At 39.5% G+C, this 22,232-nt stretch overlaps 1 protein-coding gene and 1 long non-coding RNA gene across 8 annotated transcripts in view; one reads left to right on the top strand and one right to left on the bottom strand.

The window, feature by feature from the left end:
* plekha7b (pleckstrin homology domain containing, family A member 7b) overlaps window positions 1–22,232 on the bottom strand; it is a 463,115-nt gene that overhangs the window by 345,807 nt on the left and 95,076 nt on the right. The window lies entirely within an intron of this gene.
* The window catches only part of LOC140493671 (uncharacterized), a 28,633-nt gene that overhangs the window by 6,098 nt on the left and 303 nt on the right, over window positions 1–22,232 (top strand). The window contains exon 2 of the long non-coding RNA XR_011963734.1: window positions 19,227–19,357. This is a non-coding gene — a long non-coding RNA (uncharacterized lncRNA). The remainder of the gene's footprint in view (window positions 1–19,226; window positions 19,358–22,232) is intronic.

The following is a 22,232-nucleotide window of genomic DNA, read 5'->3' on the forward strand; positions in this document are numbered from 1 at the left end:
GTCGAGATGTAGGACTCACTCAATATGCCTTCACGTGCTGCCTATTTCCAGGGAGGTGGTGGTGGTGGTGAGCTGCAATTTCTTGACCCACTACAGTCCATGTGATGTAGGGACACCCAGAGTGAAAGTAGGAAGGGAGGTCCAGAGTTTTGACTAAGGACAAGAAGGAATAGTCATGTAGTTCCAAGTCAGGAAGGTGTAAGTTTGGAGATAAACATGCAGCTATTGGCTTCCCTAGCATCTACTACTTTTGCCCTCTGTGATAGAGACTGTTGGTTTGGAAATTACTTTCAAAGGAGCTCTGGTGAGTTGCTGTGGTGCACCTTGTAGATAGTATATACTGTTCCCATTTGTTAATGTCAGTGGCAGGGGAATTAAATATTTAAGGTGGTAGATGCTTTGCCTATCAAGCAGGCTGCTTTGCTCCAGATGGTGTTGAGCTGCTTCAGTATTGGAGTCACACTCATTCAGCTAGACAGGCACTTTTCCATCATACCCCTGACTGTGCCTTTTTGGTGGTGGCCAGTCTTTGAGAGACATGCTGCAAAATCCCTAGAATCTGCTCTACTTTTATAGCCACTGTATTTGTAATGGTTGATCTAATTCAGCTTTTATTGAGTCAGAGACATACAGCATAGAAACAGACCCTTCGATCCAACTCTACTCGATATCCCAACCCAATCTCGTCCCACCTGCCAGCACCTGGCCCATATCCCTCTAAACTCTTCCTATTCACATACCCATCCAGATGCCTTTTAAATGTTACAATCGTACTAACCTCCACCACTTCTTTGATTAATGTTAATCACCAAGGTACTAAGAATGGGGTTTTCAGTGATGGCCACACCACTGAATGTCAAAGGGAGCTGGTAAGGCACTCTCTTTTTGAAGATGGTTATTGTCTGATAATTGTACTGCAAGGTTATATGACAGTTACAGACCAAAAATGAATGTTTTCTAGGTCTTACTGCTTATGGACACAGACTGCTTTGGGATCGGAGGATTCACTAATGGAACAGAACATTGATTATTGCACAATGTTATTACTTCTGACCTCATGATGGGTGGCATTCATAGGTGACGATAGTTGGGCCTGAAACATTATTCCAAGGAACTCCTGCAGTGATATCTTGGGACACAGAACCTTTGTGATAGATACGACTCAAAAATGGAAATTTCCCTCCAATTCACAAAATCACCAGTTTTGCTATGGTTCCTTGAAGCCATGTTTCAAATACTGTCTTGATGCAAGAGTGACTTCACCTCTCATTCAGCATTTTTATGCACAAAAGGCTGTAAAGGAGGTCACAAAGTGAGAAGCCCAGCTAGAAGTTCAGTGATTATTGCTGAGTAAATGCCAGTTAACAGCACTGTAAATGCCCCTTTCCATCACTTGTTCTGATAATCAAGTGTACAATCGTGGAATGGACTTCTCCTGCTTTTTAAAGGGTAGAACATACCAGAGCAATTTTTTTGTTTACATTGCACTGGAACAGTGTGGCTCAGAGGACAGCTAGTTCTGGAGCACATCTTAAATTCGATACAGTTTTGGGAATATCATCAGGGCCCTAACCTTTGCAACATCCAGTGCTTTAAACAGTATTTTTTGGTATCACACAAGCTAAGTGAATTCAATTGGCCGAAGATCAAAAAACTATGATAGTGGGGTCCTCAAAAAGGAGTTCAAGATGAATTATCTCCTTGGCATTCATGGCTCAAGATGGTTTGAATTTGTATTTTTCACTGATAGTGCTGAAATTCCTCTTCATTAAGGATGGGGATATTTGCGAAATCACCTCCATCAGAATCACACACATGAATGTAGTTGGTCTGGAGCTTAGATCTGACCCCTTACCATGGGATCATTTTGCTATATCAGTGGCATGAAATTACTCCTGTGTTTGAGCTTCACTAGGTTGATACATAATTTTATGCTCAGCTTTTCAGTCAGTCGTGATACTGCTGAGCTACTCGAGTACATTCTTTGCTGACAGATAGGTTAAATCAAAAGACATCTTTCCCATTTTGATCACTCTCAGTAAGGAAAGTCAAAACCATGTTAGTTTGGAGCTCAAGTGAAGCTTTTGTAATCAAAAAACTCAATAACATTCACTTACCAGAGTCACAACTGACAAAGAACCAGATGACCACTTGGAATCCACAATGTAAAATAAACAGTGACTTAGATCAAACTGGGGAAATATTTGCAGAGGCAAATAAAAATGGTGATATTCATGCCATCTGTAGCCATTTCAGATTTTGCTTTCAATGAAACAAAACTAATTAATGGTCAAAGCCTTGAAGGGTAGCTTAAATATGCAAAGAAAGAAGCTGAATTATTCATAATTTGTCTATCAGGACAGGCCATTAAAAACAAATTTAACATCATTGAAAATGAAGAAACCAATTTTGTTTCAAAGTCTCAAAGCAAGAATTACACCATAATAGAGTTGCTTCTACCATAAATCAACACTTCACAGAATACAAATTTTATTTCATTCCTGACTATGTGGGAAAGCACAAACAGCAAACCTCTCTGAATTACCGAAGTGTACTGTGAAGGTGACTGATCAGAGGAAGACAAGTTGACATTTACATATTAAATTGAACTGCTCAAAGTAGGAGAGGAGTCTTGCTCTTCGGTTTCAACATTACTCTCAAAATCAAAAACGTTTAACATTCCTTACAATTATGCATCCCATACAGAACAACAAGCTGCTCAGAAAATCTGTGCTTGAATGCTTCTGTTCACAATCTGAGCTCTCCAATTTACAAGAAGTTATTTGCATACATCATGTCAGCCAAGAGTGAGATTACTGTTCCCAGTCTGAATAGAAAGACAGTTTGGTATTGCACCACATACAGAGACTATTCTGCTAGAAATCAACAGAGACAGTTTATGTCAAATCAGCTGTGCAACTAACCTCCACCTGCTGGATTTTGCTAGTGAAATAACTCTACTTTTATCAAGATCTGCAACTTCGGTCCTGAGTTTTCCTTCAGGCTTTAATGCTCTGTTAAAATGGAAAGGGGACAAAATAGGATTGTGCCCCCCCCCCAAAATAAAATGAGATTGCAGGGTAGAATTAACTTACAGTCAATGTTTGAATTGCAAACAGCACGCCATCTTCATGGTGTCTGATCTTTAAGACGTTGGCTGCATGTAGTCAGTGCTGACTGTTTTCTCGCTTATGATGCATGTCAACAAGGACCAAAAAATGTCTCTATCTTCTTAGGACTTCCAAAAGGAACCCTACAATATTTAGATTTAGCCAACACCTTTTAAATGAGAGCATGGCAGCTGCAGTAACTGGGAGTCACTTATGAAGGAGAATTGAAGGGGTGTCTGACATGAATGGAGATCAAAAACACCTGATATATAGTTGAAGGGTTTGGATCCACAGCTTCACCAAGACTTCAATAAACAAAACACATGTAATTTAGGAAGTAACCAAGACTTGGAAAGAGCAATTAAAAGCCTGGGAGACCAGTTTGCATGGATTGCCAACATTGTACTGGAGGACTTGATGGAGGTGGTAGAGAAAAGAATTGTTGTATATCTGCAGGGAACAAAAAGGTTCCCAGATGCATTACAAAAAGGCAGTCATAAAAGACAATCACTGAGCTCAATGCCAGGAGACCAGCCTTGAAGACATGGTCACAATAGTACAAAGTAGTTCAGTGGCTCACTTGTGTAGACAAGATCAGTGACCACATTTCCAAAAGATACCAGAAAATCTGTGTCTGTTTCCAAAATTGGCAGAGGGAGTTACGCAAAATTGGATTCAATCTTATTCTTACTTAAGTTGTGGCCAACTCCATCAGCACATGTGTGGACTGAAACCTGAAGCAGCATCTGATTAATAATGTCCTAGCTGCCATTGGAACACTAAGCATCTACACAAAGTCTGCATCCTCAGTGGAAACTCAGTTATCAAAAACCACAAAACCAGTAGATATGTATAAAAAGGAGCTATCCCAGTGTATACTTTTGTCTCAAACCAGTTTGCTCCCTTTGCCATGACTGGAGATATAGCAGAGTGTGTGTTGCTGGGAAAGCATAGCAGGTCAGGCAGCATCAGAGGAGCAGCAGAATCGATATTTTAGGCATAAGCCCTTTATCAGGAATATGGCTTATGGGCCAGGGGCTGAGAGATAAATGGGAGGGAGGTGGGGTTCATGCACCACCCTCTACTTCACGCCCTTGAACCCGACCCCTCCCAATGCAACAATGACAGAAGCCCCCGCTCCTCTCCTTCCACCCCATCAACCTCCACAGACAACACATCATTCTGCGCCACTTTCAAACGGACCTCACCACAAAATATATATTTCCCCACTCACCCCTATCAGCGTTCCGGAGAGACCATTCCCTCTGCAACTCCCTCATCAAGTCCACACCCCATACCAGCCCACACCCCACTCCTGGCATCTTTCCCTGCTACTGCAGGAAGTTCAAAACTTGCGCTCATACCACTCCCCTCACCTCCGTCCAAGGCCACAAGGGATCCTTCCACACCTGTCTGAAATTTACCTGTACCTCTAACAATGTCATCTATTACATCTTTGCAGCCAATGTGCTCTCCTCTACATCAGGGAGACAGGACACCTTCTTGTGGATTGTTTCACAGAACATCTTTGGGATATCCACACCCACCAACCCCACCACCAAACCCTTACCACCTGACACCCAGAGGAGGAACGCCCCACATTACACCTTGGGACCTGGCAACCACATGGGATAAATGAGGATTTCAATGGCTTCTTCATTCCCTTCCCCCTCCACCCCCCCCCCCACATTATCCCAGTCCAAAGCCTCCTGACCTGTCCATCACTCCCTCCCTCTGACCCATCACATTTTCCCTCACCTATCACTTTCTCAGCAACCTTGCCCCCTCCCTAACCCCACCCATCTCCCATTTATCTCTCAGCTCGCGGCCCACAAGCCTCATTCCTGATGAAGGGCTAATGCTTGAAACATCAACTCTCCTGCTCCTCGGATGCTGCCTGACCTACTGTGCTTTCCCAGCAACACACTCTTGACTCTGATCTCCATCATCTGCAATCCTCACTTTCTCCTGGAGACATACCCGACTGATAAGAGCCCATCTCGCCCTCTCTTCTATCAGCTAGCTTTTCAATTCACAGAAGAGAATGGGCAAGGTACCAACACATTGCATTTCCTGAAGAGCATCTATAGCAGAGGCACTACTGGATTGAAATTTGAATCCAACCCATTGCATCTAGTCCTTCTTCAAGTCCTGTCTGCCTCCAATACAATGACTGACAAATGTCAATGGATGCTTTGCACACAGCATTGCACAGTACTCTCCAAAAGATATACTAAAAACAGCACAGAAACATTTACCCATTGACTTCTTCTCTACCTTGCCCCAATTCTGCTGCCCTATACATATCTATACCTCCAAAATCTTCATTGCATGGAACACTCACTAAACCAGGAATTAATGCCATATGTTCTCCAGTGAAAGACAGGGGATGAGGAAAAAGGATTTTTCAGTGTGAAATAGCCCAATTAGTTCAAAATATCAGGCTTTTTTCCCTAAATCCCCTTACAACTTCTGAAAAGGTCTTCATTTCATACCAGATACAGTGAAATGATTGAAATTAGGAGCTCATCACAAAAGTCTTATGTTACATCACCCATATTACAATGCTCCAGGGTCAGTAAATTCAAAAGAACTTACTGAACCACCACAGTTGAAGTTTATGGCATCAATCGGATGTAAAAAAATACATGTTTACAGTGACCAGCCAAACAATTCGTCATAATTCTATGGTCATAAATTCTTCACAAAAATTCAATTTATAGATCGGGTCTTAAATAAAGAGACTGAGGAAAGAAGGAATATTAGTAACACACGAGGACGAGAAAATCTTGAAGAAAATTTGCACAATTATTGTCAGGGAAGATGGACTGAAACGGCATTCAGCAGACTGCATACAAATATATTTAGATCCAACAGAAAACAGAGAATTTTTAAATTTACATCAAACACTGTAGAGGATTACATAAGGAAGAATACAGCTAGTTTGGCACCATCTGCATCTGTTGTTTGTGCATGCTTATTGCGCAAAGACTCTTAAGATTGGAAACACTCAAATTTACAAGCAATTAATACAAAAAGAGTGGTTCAATGACTAGGTAAGAGTTTACAGGCGACACTCAACAGAAACAAATATTGACATACCAAGGAGACTTGAAGTGTCGTACATGAATAAAGGCAAGTCAAAGATATAAACACTTTCGATACAGTTGAAGGTTTTAAAGCCAGAGCTACATCAAGATCTCAATAAACAGAAGACATGTAACAGTGATACACAAACATGTAGCAAATTTAACTAGTTACAGTTAGAGCCACATTCGAGTAGTGAAATTGAGAGTACCACTTCAGAAATTAACAAGGTCAATCTTCATACATCAAAATCAACATTAATAGCTGTGAATGCCCCAGAATGTGAACAATGGGCTTTTCTGTAACCAGAGAACCATAGACATAAGTTCAAAAATAAGCAATTTAGCCCTTAAGTCTGCTCTGTCATTCAATGAGATCATGGTTGATCTATAATCCTCAATTCCACTTTCTGCCTTATCCTCATAACCTTCAAATCCCTGACTGATTAAAAACCTCTTCCGTGAGTATATTTGAAACCTTATTCTTGACAGCCTTCTGAAGAATTCTACAGGTTTAGTACCCTCTGGAGAGAATGAATAGATTATGGCAAAGTGGGGAAAACAGGATAGTTCAGAAGTCTTTATTTCAGGTTCTGTGTGGAGAAAATCTTTGTGAATCTTCTGCTGGCCAATGCATTGATTCAAATCATCTTTCTCTGGTATCTTCCACTGGTTGGAGAGTCATAAAGTAGTCGATTCTGTTATGAAAAGTCTGACTTATCAGATAAAACTCATAGCATACAACAACAGTTACAGGGAAAGTTACATTTTCTCTTGGTTCAGTAGGAGTTTTGACTGCAAACAACCGAGAAACCAATCCAGAGTTGGGGAAGAACTGAACATTTCTCAGTTATTCTCTTTAACTTCCTCCCAACTCCAAGCTGTTCAGTTACCTGAGAACCAGAGAAACAATTGATGTCAGCAGGCAAAAAACTCCACCATTGAAAACTGGTCACGAGTCCATAGTTCAATCAATTTCTTGCTTCCAGTCAAAACCGCAGCAGTACACAGTCTCAATCGTCTGCAACTTTGAACAAGCCGTTATTGAAGTTTAAGAGTTGTTTACATCATGCCTGCCATGGGTTGTCAGCTTACTTGCTGTCACAACCTTTGAAACTATTTTTTTTTTTACAACTGCTCTTTCATAATTCAGTCCCAGTTTTTGTAAATACAAAATAAGAAAAAGGTCCTAATAATTAAGTAGCCTTATAGGAGGTACCCTGTCAAACATTTTCTTTTAAAGAAAAAAAATGAAAGAACTACAGAAAGGAAACCAGAGATAAAAGCAGAAATTGTTGGAAAATCTCAGCATCTGTGGAGAGAAATCAGGAGTTAACATTTTAGGTCCAGTCAGCCTTCCTCAGAACTCACATCAGAACCTTATTAAGCATCTTTTGGAAATTCAAGTTTGTTACATCTATTGGTTTTCCTTTATCTATCCTGTTTGTTACCTTCTCAAAAAAATTCTCATTAATTTGCCAGGCAATTAATGCCAAAGCTCTGACCATCATCATTTTGATTTTAGCCTAAAAATATTAGGACCAGACTATAATTTTAAAAAGGGATATGTTTCAATGTCTATGAAAACAGAAATGAGAGAGGAATTTTGTAGCTCCAAGAGATTAGTGTCAAACATTTCGTGAAGTTTTTGTACTGAAACTTGTACATGATAGATTGTAATCCATACCAATATACTATGCACACTGCACTCATGCATTGAGCTACTAAAGCAAATATACATGACCCAATCTCAAAATGGAGTTTAACCTTTAATGAGATCAATCAAGTTCCCTTGTGATATACAATATCACCAGTTGTGCAGATGGCAGCTGTCTCCTAGTAGAGTCCTTTATTAGATATTATGTTGATGGCTTACCATGTATGGTGACAAGAATTAAGCAGTGGGGAGTACAATTTGGCATATAATTTCCTGTTCAAAACAAAGGTTTTATTTGTTGTTTTACCATTATCTGATGTGTAGCAAATGCCTCATTTCAACTCCGGTTGCAATTTATACTTCAGCCAGAAGAGGGAAAATATTTTTTAACCAGTATACTATTGTGTGCAAATTCCTCACACTAAACAAGGACGCAAGACCACATGGACAGCTTATGAAGAAATAAATGAAGCAGTGCAATTGAAAGTCGTCCGAGTGCAAGGGTGAGAGAAGTAAAGTGCTTCCTTCTGTTCACTGACAAAATGAAATGGTGCATAGAAGCACAAACCAGTATTTCAAAGCTGCCAACACTCAAAAACAGTTAAATCAGTAGAAATTGCCCGTTGAGAACACAGACAGAAATGTTTCCAATTATCCAGTTATTAGCACAATAATAATCAATGCACTGCTTGATTTACAGACCAATGATTGACACAATTTACTAAAAACAATAATAGCTTAAAGATCGGAACTGAAAACACAATTCTTTCAGCATCACAACTCAAATGGCATTAAAAGTAAGAAACCACTCCAGAAAGCTTTTCCAGCAATGTCTGGTTTTGTTTCACTTGTTTATTCTGATCACAAATAAAAAGTTTGTTTTCATTAGACATTTGTCAAATTCTCAGTCGGCAGTAATTAATTTATAATTAATTTAAAGCCAATTGGTTACAACTTGAACATTGTTAACGATGTGAATAAAATAATTAAAATGAAAAGGAGAGATAAGGAACAAAAAGTAAAACTTGCCTTTTTAAACAGTATCTTGTCTGTACTTCAGTAATGTAGGATCATAGAATCCCTACCATTCACCCTGTCCAGTCTGCACCAACCATCTAAAGGAGGTCCCATCCAGACCTGGCACCTGACCCAATCCCCATAACCCCGCATTTACCATGGTCAATCCAACTGGCCTGCACTTCATTGGACTGAGAGGGGAAACAAGAGCACCCAGCAGAAACCCACATACACGGAGACAATGTGCAAACTCCACATAGACAGTCACCTAAGACTGGAATCGAACCCAGGACCCTGGAACTGTGAGGCAGCAGTGCTAACAACTGAGCACTATGCCACCCTGTCCTAACTACTCTGTAACCAACATGTTAATGTTTTCCAAAATAATGCCCATCTCTACTTCTATATCAGCTCAAATGCTGTTGAGATCCTTATGCATACCTTTGTTATTCACGGACTTGTCTGTTCAAATGCAATTTTAGTTGATCATCCATCTTCTGTTCCATATGAACTTTAGCTCCTCCAAAGCTCTGCTATTAACATATTTTTAAAAAGTGCATCTATGTAACACCTTTAAAATATCAGAACATGTCCCAACATACTTCACAGGAGCACAAAGCCCCATCAGGAGATATTAAAACAGATGTGGAGAGAGTTTGGATAAAGAGGCATGCATTTAATGAGCTCTTAAAAAGGAGGAATGAAGTGGAGATTAGGAAAAGAATTCCAATGATTAAGGGCTGAACAGCTGAACATACAGCTGACAATGGTGGAGTGATGAATGATCTGTTTGCGCAATAGGCCATAATCAGAAAGCTGTGGTTATTTAGGAAGCCCTGTAAGAAAGTGGAAATAGGGACGGACGAGGTCATGGAGAGATATGAAAACTAGTTGAAGCAATTTTAAACCACATCAACTCCCAGTTATATCCACTCTGGCACTCATTGACTTAGACTGGCCCCTGCTCAGACATGTCTTCATTTTAAAACTTTGATCATTGTTTTCATCTCTCCATACATTCCTGAAGAGCTTATGCTGAAAATGTCGACTCTCCTGCTCCTCAGATGCTGCCCGATGGGCTGTACTTTTCTAGCACCACACTTTTGGACTCTGATCTCCACCATAGGCAGCCCTTTCACCCTGTGATTTATCTTTGTCCAATCCCCCAACACTACAATCAGGGAACTCCGTACTTCTCAAATTGAAGTCTTCTGCACAGCTCTAATTCTAATCTATCTGCCATCTGTGGCTGTCTTCAATTCTCTGCACCTTAATTTTTTTCCAACATATTGTTCTTTCAAGATCCTTCTTAAAATTGACCTCTTTAAATATGCTTTGGCCACCTTTCCAACTATTTAAAGTGCTTGTTGTCAAATTTTGTTTTGTTTTGTAATGAGATATTAAACTTGTTACAAGCAGATGGGGAGGGGTGAATTTGTTCGCCTCATTTTAACCCCAGGTTAGCACACATCTACATGATATTTCAATTCGAATATTTTACTAGAAAAAAATTAAAAGAGCCAGTTGCAGAATTTTCCAGAGAAAGAGAGAGGAATTTTACTACTTACTAAGCAAGAGAAAAAAAGAAAACATTAAATACAGACACAAAAACAAATGTACAGATATAAAAAGTGATTAAAAACACTAGTATAAAAAAAGTCATTTTTATCAATATTATGATGGACCATGCCCAAACTCCCTCAAATCATATCAAGGAGGTAGCCTAGACCCTAACTTTAATCTTATGTAAAGGCAAGTGTATGGTGCTGCATTCCAGATGTGATTCAATTGTTCAAACTACAGGGCTTTAAGCAAAAACACTTTATTCTTACACCACAGTTAAAACACAAACAAACAAAAGAATTGGCTTAACTTTAAGTCTGTCAAAATACTGTACAAAATAATATATTACTTAATTACTACTCATCAACTGTTTCAAAATAGATTAGATTCCTTACAGTGTGGAAACAGGCCCTTCAGCCCAACCATCCACACTGACCCTCCAAAGAGCAACCCGCCCAGACCCATTTCCCTCTGACGAATGCACCTCACACTATGGGCAATTTAGTATGGCCAATTCACCTAACCTGCACATCTTTGAATTGTGGGAGCAAACCCACACAGACATGGGGAGAATGTGCAAACTCCATACAGACAGTCACCCCAGGCTGGAATCAAACCATCGGACTCTGGTGTTGTGAGTGCTAACAACTGAGCCACTGTGCTGCCCAGCAGCATACAAAACACACCCTTGGCAAAGGTAAATTCAGCAGAACAGATTTTCCCGACATGCAATCTCTTCCCGTTCAAGAGAAGAGAAACTAAAAACTGAAACAATGAACTAAGCAGTGGAGAGTGAACACAAACTTTTGCAGCAACAGAGAGAGAGCTGTAACTAACAGCTTCAACTCCAAAAAAATCCCACTTAAACAATTGAAAGCAAAACTAAAACCGAGTCCAAGAGAGCCTGACTCCACTCATGCTTCTTCTGTACAACTTTAAAAAAAAGACCCAAAGCTATTTACTCTGCTTCCCATGGTGCAGACATCTTGTCACCCAATTATAAGAGAAACAGGACAGTCCAAATCCCTCTCAAAGTCACAAAAGATCACAATATTTCTGAAAGAAAGGAGATAAAGTGAAAGTAATTATGGGAAGCTAATAATGAAAACTAAGGAACTGGCAAATGAACTGAACGGATATCTTGTGGTAGCCTTCACTATACAGAAGTCAAGAGTGTGGTGCTAGAAAAGTACAGCAAGTCAGGAAGCATCCAAGGAGGAGAGTCGACATTTCGGGTAAATGCCCTTCTTCAGGGATGAAGGCCTGTTGCCTTCAAAGTCGACTCTCCTCCTCCTAGGATGCTGCCTGACCTGCTGTGCTTTTCCAGCACCATACTCTCTAATCTCCAGCATCTGCAGTCCTCACCTTCACTACACAGAATACAAGTAACACCCCAGAAATAGCTGCAAATCAGGAAATGGGAGGGAGAGAAGGAGGAACTCAATAAAATTACCATCAGTGGAGTTACATTTGAGCAAATTGTTGGAGCTGTGCACTCAAATTCTAGGGTCCTGGTGGGTGTCATCCTACAGGCTTACAATAAGTGGCTACTGAGATAGTTGTTGTTTTGGTTTTACTTCATAAAATTTGCTAGATTCAGGAACTGTTTTATTAGATTGCAAAAGAACAAACATAACTCCTTTATTCAAAAAGGGGAGACAAAAAGCAGGAAACCTCAGAGTAATTAGTTTAACATTTGTCAACGAGAACATATTAGAAAGACATTATAGCAGAACACAAAGCCAAAAAAAAATCAAGACAATCAAGCAAAGGTAACATGGTTTTGAGAAAGAGAAATCATGTTTAACCAACTTAGACGTCTGAAGAAGTAACAAGATGACAGATAAAAGGGGAGCCATTGGATTTCATGTATTTAGATTTCCAGAACGTATTTGATAAGGAGCCACACCAACAGTTATTGCAGAAACTAAGTACTCATGGTGTAAAAGCTAACATATTGCCACAGATAGGTGGTGGTTTCCCATTAGCTAACCAGACGTAGGTATCAATGGGTCATTTTCTGGTGGGCAAGATGTAACTCATGGTGTGCTATAGGGATCAGAACAGGAGCCTCAATCTTTTACAATTTATATAAATGATTTGGATTAAAGGAACCAGAAGTCATGGTTTCTGTATTTGCTGAGAGCACAAACATAGGTAAGGCGGCAAATTGCAAAGAGGACCAGAGGTTACAGATAAACTGAATGAGTAGGCAAAAGATCTGGCCAATGGAGTATAATGTAGGGAAATATGAAAAATTGTCAATTGTGGAAGGAAAGATCATCTAAAATGGTGAGACGTCGCAGTACTCAGATGCAGCAAGATCTGGGGTATCCTGATGCATAAATCACAAAAAGTTAGCATGAAGTACAGCAACCAATGTGGAAAGCTATTTGAGAATAATCACTTATTGGGAGGGAAAATGAATACAAAAACAGGGAGCTCATGCTTCAGGTATTTAGGGCACCAATGAGACCACCTCTGGAGTGCTGCGTACAATAATCTGTGTCTAATACTGGTCTCCTTTTATTAAGGAAGGATATAAATGTTAGAAGCAGTTAAGAGAAGATTTACACGATTAATACCTGGAAAAGGGTTGGGGATTGAGTGAAGAGGAAAGATTAGACAGGGTACACTTCTATCTGAAGTTTAAGAAAGAAAGACTAGATTGAAACATACAAGACCTTGGAGTATCTTGAGAGGGTACATTTTGAAAGGAGATCCGTATCTCCGAGTCAGTTTTTAAAAAAAGGCATTGCTATTTATGATAGGGATGAGGACAATATAATCTTCCTCTCACTGAGGGTTGCAATTCTTTAGAACTGCTTAGACTGCTTCTTGAGGAAGATGAAGTCTTTGAATCTGTTTTTTTCCCCAAAAAGGGATAGCCTGCTAGATTCCTGATGAGCAAGAGGGGGTGAACAGTTATTGGGCATTGGTAAGAATGTGGAGAAATTCATTCAACCAGCATGTTCTTGAATTGTAATGTTAAAAAATTAAATGAGAATACCTCTCTGGACATTGAAGTAATATTAAAGGATTAAACTGCATTGGATAAACATTCTGGAAATGGGTGGGGACGACATTCATGCAAGAATGAGAATGTTTAATTGGAGTGGGGGTCAGTCAGTTGCTGCTCCCCCCCCCATCAAATTGAAGTATTATTCAATCTCTTCCATTCAGAAATGCTTTCTAGCCATCCCCTGAAGCTAGGTATGTCACACCTGCATTGTCTTGGGGCAAGAAACTGTTCGCCTGACAATTCCCCAGGATTAGGGCATTTATATTTACACTATCTCGGAGGAGGATCTCATCCTACCATTGTACTTGGGCTAACATGTGACTGAGGGGGTGACTGGAGGTTGTCTTGATAGCATGTCACTATGGGGAAGTGGCCAGAGTATCTGTCAGCATGACTAACTGACCTGCATAAAGGGGATGCGTGTTTTCTTTATTCAGTGCCTCACTTTGACTAGATTTTGCAAGCCTGTGAAGAGGGTAAAAGAGGGTCACCACTTTAACTGTTTGCAGAAGTTGGTGTGCAAATTACATCTAGCGTGCAAAGCCTTGGGAAAAGAACCTAATCGCATGACAGAACAAGCTCAAGAGATTGAGTGCCATTCTCCTGCTCATACTTCTCATATTTGTATGTATGCTTGGTGAATGGGTCGCTCTCCAATTGTTTTCATCGTCAGGCATTCTTTTGCGAGAGGGAGCATAATGACTTTCATCCTCATGTTTAAAAATTCCACAAAGATGTGAATCAAACAGGAGATACAGATTTAGATTTCAATTCCTTGGTATAACACTGGCAATTTCAGTTCAAATCAATGGTTTCAGGAGCTTGGTTTAGCCTGGTCAGGTGACTACTACAGCAATCTTGAAGTATGTTCAACCTCTTAAAACCATCTTGGACCATAAAAAGGTCCCAGGTATTGAACCCAGACGACAGTTTAAAAAAAAAGTCCATGTTACCACAAATAAATTACACAATTTTCAACAAAGAGGAATGTTAAAGGGTCTTTTTATGATAATGCTGCATCATTTGAAAATAATACAATTCCTTTTTCAAAACATTTCAAACAATTACGTTTTAATTGGTCTAATCAATCCACAGCCGGTTTTCAGAAAAAAAAGACATTATTAAAAATTGTCTCTACGTTTGGTAGAAAACACATTGTACATACTGTAGTGGTGACTGCACAACAGAATCAGAGATTGCAGAAACAACGAAACTCTTTCAGGTTGTTTTCACCCTTTTGTTTGGAGATGCAAGTTTTACTGGTGTACAACTCAACACTAGCTGGCCGAATATCCAAGTGGATCTTCATGTGTGAATGCACATAGTGGTGTCAGCACTGTCATAAGATATCACAAGCAAACTTGATCCTTTCCTCAATTGGTATTCAAAGACTTTCACCCAGAGTTACTCAAAGTCGTCAGAAGCAGAAACCTCTTTTTCACCTCTTCAAAAGAAAGATGAAATCAACTGTGATGTTCCAAACCCATCAGCTGGCCTCAGCCAAGGAAAAGTATAAGGCTGTGAGTGCTTAAATTTAACTTGAAGATTTAAGTCTGAATCTTGATTATAAATGTGGTTGGGAAGCTAAGGAAAAGGAACTTCCAGTTCCGACTTGTTAAAAGGCTACTCTCGTTAAAAGCACAGGCACTTGACTGGTGTTGTATTCTGTTAAATTGCTTGTTATTTCTTCAACAAGATAATCCCTCAGTTATGACTAGTCTGCCAATGAATAATCAATATATAATCACTGCATGGTCAAACTGATTGGCTGAGTGGTATGGGGCCAGTTTCAGACTGATTGATTTCACGATGGTAATGGCCATCTTGTTGATTTTACTTCCTGTTATCTCCTGACTGGTTCCCTATTATGTCAGCCAATTTTAGAGGGCAACATTACCTTTTCCAAGGTCATTTTTTTCCAAACAGGTGGGGGTCACATGCTTTATAAAAATACACACGTTAGATCTTACCATGCGATTACAAGAAATCCAGTCTTATCACTGTACTGAAGAGATCATTTAAAGAAAGCTTTGAAATATTTGTATAATAAAGGTCATCTTAAGAAATGACGTTGGCAAAGATTATTATGATAACAAGGTACTATGGTAAGATATACATAAAAAATACAAATCAAATACAAAATTAAATTATGGAACTTCATTTCAAAGTTGTATTTGAAGAAAGCGGTTTCTCTTTAAATTTGCTTTGATAAACTACAAAATGCAAAATGGATTCACATTTGTCCTGGAACAAGGGTCTCCTCTCGGATTTGTGCCAATAGTAAAAGCCATAAACTTTTTACTTTGCACTGAGGTGATATAGCGTGTTTCTGTTGATAGCTGAAATGTCCCTACAGACAAAGGCTTATGTAGTACGATTCTCATATCTTACATGATTAAAAATAAACATAATGTGTGAACATCTTGCTTATTTGATCACGACATAACCACACAAAAGTAATTATTGAAAAGAATAATTACTTAGAACCCAGCTTAAAACCCAGGGTCTAGCCTGGGGAGTATTTATGATCAGTTAGCTCAACGTTACAACAAAAGTACACTCACCCACTGATCCACAGGGAAATGCAATCATTCAGAGTTCTGAGGCTTACTGTAATAATCAGTGTTCGGTCAGGCACATATTTGCTTCACGGTTAGCAATGCAGATACAAATGTTTCTTAAACTACAACTTCTGGGATTTGGGTATGTTATGCCTCATGAGATGTCGTGGCTATTCCATCCGCAACATAATAACGCAGCATGACCAGGTCCAGGAATCTAAAATCCTTTGGAGACATTAATTAAAATTTGAAATCTACTTCAACCGACATTGTGAACTCAGTGAAGTCTATGTAACCTTGCCAAGGAATGCACCTGACCTAGATTCTGCTAATGAACAACCAGAATCCATGCACTGATGCTGTCATTACAGCTCAATGAAATTCTAGTCAGACTTAGAAGATAATTTAGTAATTCCAAGTCCTTTCTTGCAACCTCATTACAAAATACTGAACACCTGATCATTTAGATTTTTTAAAAATTAAAGATAGTTTCATAAACTCGAAGCCAAATATTAGTAAATGCATTAAACATCTTCAAGCAGAATCAGGAGTAGATGTATTGTAAATTATAAATACAAAATTCGACCTTTCCCTGGCAATTTGCTTAGTACAGAAACATCACCAAAAACAAAATGTCTCATAATAATTTGGTTAAATCTTGTCATGTTGAGCTGTCAAATTGTTCTGATCTTAACATGAAAATTTTGTTTGGACCTCTAGATGGTTGCAGATCCAAACAAAGGACTTTGGCAGCAACATCATAGATATCTTAGTCCACAGACTAAGGGTAAAAATTGTCAAATTGTATTGCTGTTTTAAAAAGAAAAAAAATTAGCCAAAAAATGTTTTACCTACATTCACCAGGCTCTAATTTTATTCAAACAAACGTTTGAGTACTTATTACATTTAAATTAATATTCTAGCATATTCTCTTTTACTAACTTTGCAGTTATGCATTAAAAAAGATTAACTTTCATATCATTCGTATTACAATTACTGCAACTGTTCCAAACCATCAACAATCCATTGAAGCAAAGAGCAAGAGAGCTAGAAGCTTTGAATGGAATTTTAATAAACCTACTTTTACAATTAGGATTATTGTAAAATTAGAATTATTTAAATTAGGTGATCAACTGAAGGCTTTATATCAAAAGAATAAAACATGAGGATATTGGGGTTCCTTTTGCACACTCATGGTGTCCCCACCAGATGTCCAAGTCCCACCTGCAAAAGTGTGTTGTAATGTATGTGAACAGGTTAGTAATAAGAGGTAATAAATGGGGGCAAATTGGCTTCGGACACAGTAGTAGCATCCCGACCTCTGGGTCAGGAAGCCCAGATTCAAGCTTGGCCAGTTCCAGAGGGGAGTCATGAAGGAGACAAGAAAGGGACAGTGGGGTGTTCTGTCAGGAGATCTGCTAATAAAGCTAGTCAAGGAAAATCTCTGTGTTTGATCTGAAGCCATCAGGCTTCGATTCACCTACCTCAAAGTTATCATGTCATTTTTGTTTTTAAGAATAACTAAAATGTTCACACATGGTCTTGAAAAATTACATTTTACTTCAATCCCCAACATTGATATTATCAATTTCAGCAAAACAGCCAATCACTGTATTGCCTAAACTGGTTTGAAAGAATTGAGCATGACTATGTTTTGTTACTGGTTAACAAATTTCATGAGTACTTAATATTCCAGAAAGCCCAAACCTCCAATTCAATACATTCTAAAATGGTACAGCCAAGCAGGCACGTCAATACTATTATCTACAAAGTTCCCTTCCAAAGAGGGGCAGTTGGACTAGTATTTCAGAACCCAGGTTAATGTTTCGAGGACATGACAGGTGGATGACATTTGAATTTAACAAAAATCTGGTGCTAAAAAGCAAGTCGATTGCTCTAAAAGCCCATCTGGTTCACAAATGTCCTTTATGGAAGTAAGTCCATCATCTTTACATTACCTGGCCTCAGATCCACAGCAATTAGAGATGTTTTAGCCAGTGACACACACAAACCATTAACAAATGAAAAAAATGACATACATTCACCAACCTGGATACGCATCTTTTCATTGTTACTGGTTTGGTAACTTGAAACTTCCCATAAAAACAACAGTATTGGTGTTTCAAAGTCTGCAGTGTTTGAAGGTGGCTCACCCACTCCTTCAATCAAAAGTTTAGCAATAAATGATCTTGCCAGTATTGCCAATATCCTTAAATTGAAAAAAAATTGTTGCTGTATTAGTCAAATTTAGAAGTTCAGATCTAATGCAGAAACATTGATTAGCTCATTAGCATCAGCCACTGCTTTAAGCTTTTTTTAAAATTAGTTTTTGTGGGATGTGGGTGTCACTAGCTGGCCAGCATTTATTGCTTGCCCCGAGTTGCCCTTGAGAAGGTGATGGTGAGCTACCTTCTTAAAACACTGCAGTCTACATGCTATGGGTTGACCCACGATGCCCTGAGGGAGTGAATTCCAGGATTTTGACTCAGTGACAGTGAAGGAACAGCGATATACCTCCAAGTGGATTGGAAGGGAACTTGAAGGTGGTAATACTCCAATGTGTCAGCTGCCTTTGTCCTTCTAGATAGAAGTGGTTGTTAGTTTAGAAGATGTTGTCTGAGGATCTTTGGTGAATTTCTGCAGGGTATCTTGGTGCTACTGAGTGTCGATGGTGGAGGGAACAGATACTTGTGGATGTAGTGCCAATCACACGAGCTGCTTTGTCTTGGATGGTGTCAAGCTTCTGGAGTGTTGTTGGAGCTGCACCCATCCAAGCAAGCAGGGTGTATTCCATCGCACTCCTGACTTGTGCCTTGTAGATGGTGAGACAAGCTTTGGGGAGTCAGGTGGTGAGCTACTCGCTGCAGTATTCCTAGCCTCTGACCTGTTTTTGTAGCCCTTATTTCTATTTGGCGAGTCCAGCAGAGTTTTTGGTCAATGATAGCCCTCAGTATGTTGATAATGGATTCAGTGATGGAAACATCATTGAATGTCAAGGGGCAGTGGTTACATTGTCTCTTATTGGTGATGGTCACAGCCTGGCATTTATGTGGCACAAATCTTACTTGCCACTTGACACCCTAAGCCTGAATATTGTCCAGATCTTATTAAACTTGAACATTGAACTGCTTCAGTATCTGAGGAATCATGAATGGTGCTGAACACTATGCAATCAATTGACAAGTACCACCACATCTGATCTTATGATAGAGGGAAGGTCGTTGATGAAAATGGCTGAAGATGGTGGAGCCAAGGACACGAGTCTGAACAATTCCTGCAGAGATGTCATGGAATGGAGATAACTGACCTCCAACAACTACAACCATCTTCTTATGCATCAGGTATGACTGTAACCACCAGAGAGTTTGCCCACAGATATGCACTCAAGTGTAGCGTTGCTAGGGCTCCTTGATGCCACACTCTGTAATGCAGCCTTGATGACAAGGGCAATCATTCTCATCTGATGGTCTCAGTACGATATTTGTACAAACAACTTTGTACAATGACATCATTTGAGAACATAATAATGATATCCCCTTCTGGGGAGTGAACTTATTTGTCATACGTAAGTTAAGGGGTGGTATGACGTCGTGGTAATGTTAGTGATCCAGAACCCCCAGGCTGATGTTCCTGGGACATGAATTCAAATTCCACCAGGACAGTGAAATTTCATTAGGTTCATCAATGTCCGGTAGGCACAAACATCTATTACCGTTACATGGACTGGTCTCCATGCAACTCCAGCCTTTCAGCAACATGCCAGACTCTTTAATGCAGCCTTGGCAGTTAAAGATGGGAATAAGTCTCAGCAATGTCCACATTTCATACACAAATTTTTTAAAACTGCCCTGATTTATCTTGTAAAGCCTGTAATCAAGCTTCTTTATCCCCCAGGTTCCTTCAGTATTTCACTAAGTTCTTTCCACGATGATATGCCATTCAACGAGCCATATTTACCCAGTTACCTTATTCCAGCATCCATAGAAAGCTAAAGTTTAATTCCTGAACTTCTCCTTGCCTAGAATAGTTAAAAGACCTTACTAATCATGAGCAAAATACTGCAAATACTGGACTAATTTCAGTGCCTGGGATTTAACACGCCTTCAAAAGAAATGCCTACACAGCCTACAGACAATCACTTTTTAAAGTAAAACATCTGTGCAAATTCATTTGGTTTTTCAAAGCCCAACTCAAGTTATATATTTCTAAATCCTTTTTAATGGGCAAATGGTCGGAGAACCTTGAAATATGACACGCTTCTGTGATACAAATGTCTTTCTAGCAATAGTGCAGGCAGATTTAAAAAAAACAGGTGAACATTGCTTGGTTTGTTAAACAGGAGTTGTACTGTAGAGCTGTTTAAACTGCTCGATCACATAAACAGTATTACACGAACAAGGCATACGCAAATGTTCCCATTTTCACTATGCTGTAATTGCATCAACATGACACTGACTTGAGTGCATTATGTCACATTGACTAAGTTAGCATGAATGCACTGAACAAAAGGACAGGTTTCTTTTCATCTTTTTAGTTTACCTTATGTCAAGCATGACAGATTAATTTCAACATACTTAAATTATTATACACATCAACTCGATCACTTTAATACCAATGAACCAGAGAGAAACTTAGCCAGAGTCCAACAAACACTGAAATACAACAACGGTTAGCATATTTCACTAAAATTTTAAACACTGCTTTTGAATTCTTGTACAAAAAAAACTGATGACTAATTTGTTCACAGAATGCAAGTGCCATACCAAGGCTACCATTTATTGCCCATTCTTGTTTGTACTCAGTAGTGATGAGCTGCTTCCTTGAAATACAGTGGTCTATAGTATAGGTATACCCAGTGCAGTTATGAAGGGAGATCCAGGATCTTAACAGTGACAGTAAGAGAATGCCTATGTAATTCCAAATCAGGATGGTGTGAGACATGGAGGAAAAACCATTTTTGGTACAGTTTGCGGCTTTCTATAAGTTAACCCTAGTCTTTCACAGTTAATCAGGTTTTATTGAATCAGATATCTTGAAGTTTATTTACAACACCACCTATTTTTAAGGCTACGTAACAGAGTCTGGATTCTATGCTTACTGGCAATACAATATATTACGTATACGAAGTTGACTCACTCCATTAAACATTATGCAAAAAGAAAAATTGAAGTCCAGACAGGTACCATTATATTTGATGACCATGAACGCATTGCTGATGGTCAGAACCTACCTGGTTCACTAATGGCCTTTAGGGAAGTAAACTGCCATTGTTACCAGGTCTGCTATAGGAGGCTTCAGACCACAGCAACATGGTTGACTCCCAACTGCTTTCTGGGCAGTTAGGGATGGACAATGAATGCTGGCCAAGCCAGTGACGCCAATGTCCCATGAACGAATTTAGAAAAAAACATGGTCATGACATCATGTAATGATCTTAAAAAGATACACACCTGTTCAGTGTGGCTTCTACACCATAATCAAAACATTTTCCAGCTGCTTCCTTTTTTCCCTCGGCAAGGTATTACACTTTGAAACGTAACTGTATTTCAACATAACTCAAGTCCACACTTTTATATGATAGCTTCATTTCAGTCAGCTCCTTGAAACTCACCCCAAAATGATTAGCTCTCTGTACTTATATGGAGATAAATGAATAACTCAACACATTTATTGATCACTTCATTCAATTAGGCCTCAAGCACCCCTGCAGAACAAATGATAATAAAACATGCCCAAAATAATTACCCATACTCAGAATCATGCCTTGCAGCCGACAAATAAAGTCAGGCTGTTGAGTGTTGTGGGCGGCACGGTGGCACAGTGGTTAGCACTGCTGCCTCACAGCGCCAGAGACCCGGGTTCATTTTCCCGCCTCAGGCGACTCTCTGTGTGGAGTTTGCACCTTCTCCCAGTGTCTGCGTGGGTTTCCTCCGGGTGCTCCGGTTTCCTCCCACAGTCCAAAGATGTGCAGGTTAGGTGAATTGGCCATGCTAAATTGCCCGTAATGTTAGGTAAGGGGTAGATGTAGATGTGGATGTAGGGGTATGGGTGGGTTACACTTCGGTGGGGCGGTGTGGACTTGTTAGGCCGAAGGGCCTGTTTCCACATCGTAAGTAATCTAATCTAATCTAATGATTTGTTCAAATTGTCGCATATTTTAAAAAAATTCTTTCCTGGGATGAAGTCATCTCTCTAAGGCCAGATTTTGTTGCCCAT

Source organism: Chiloscyllium punctatum, chromosome 22 (assembly GCF_047496795.1).
Source record: "Chiloscyllium punctatum isolate Juve2018m chromosome 22, sChiPun1.3, whole genome shotgun sequence".
NCBI classification, from domain to species: domain Eukaryota; kingdom Metazoa; phylum Chordata; class Chondrichthyes; order Orectolobiformes; family Hemiscylliidae; genus Chiloscyllium; species Chiloscyllium punctatum.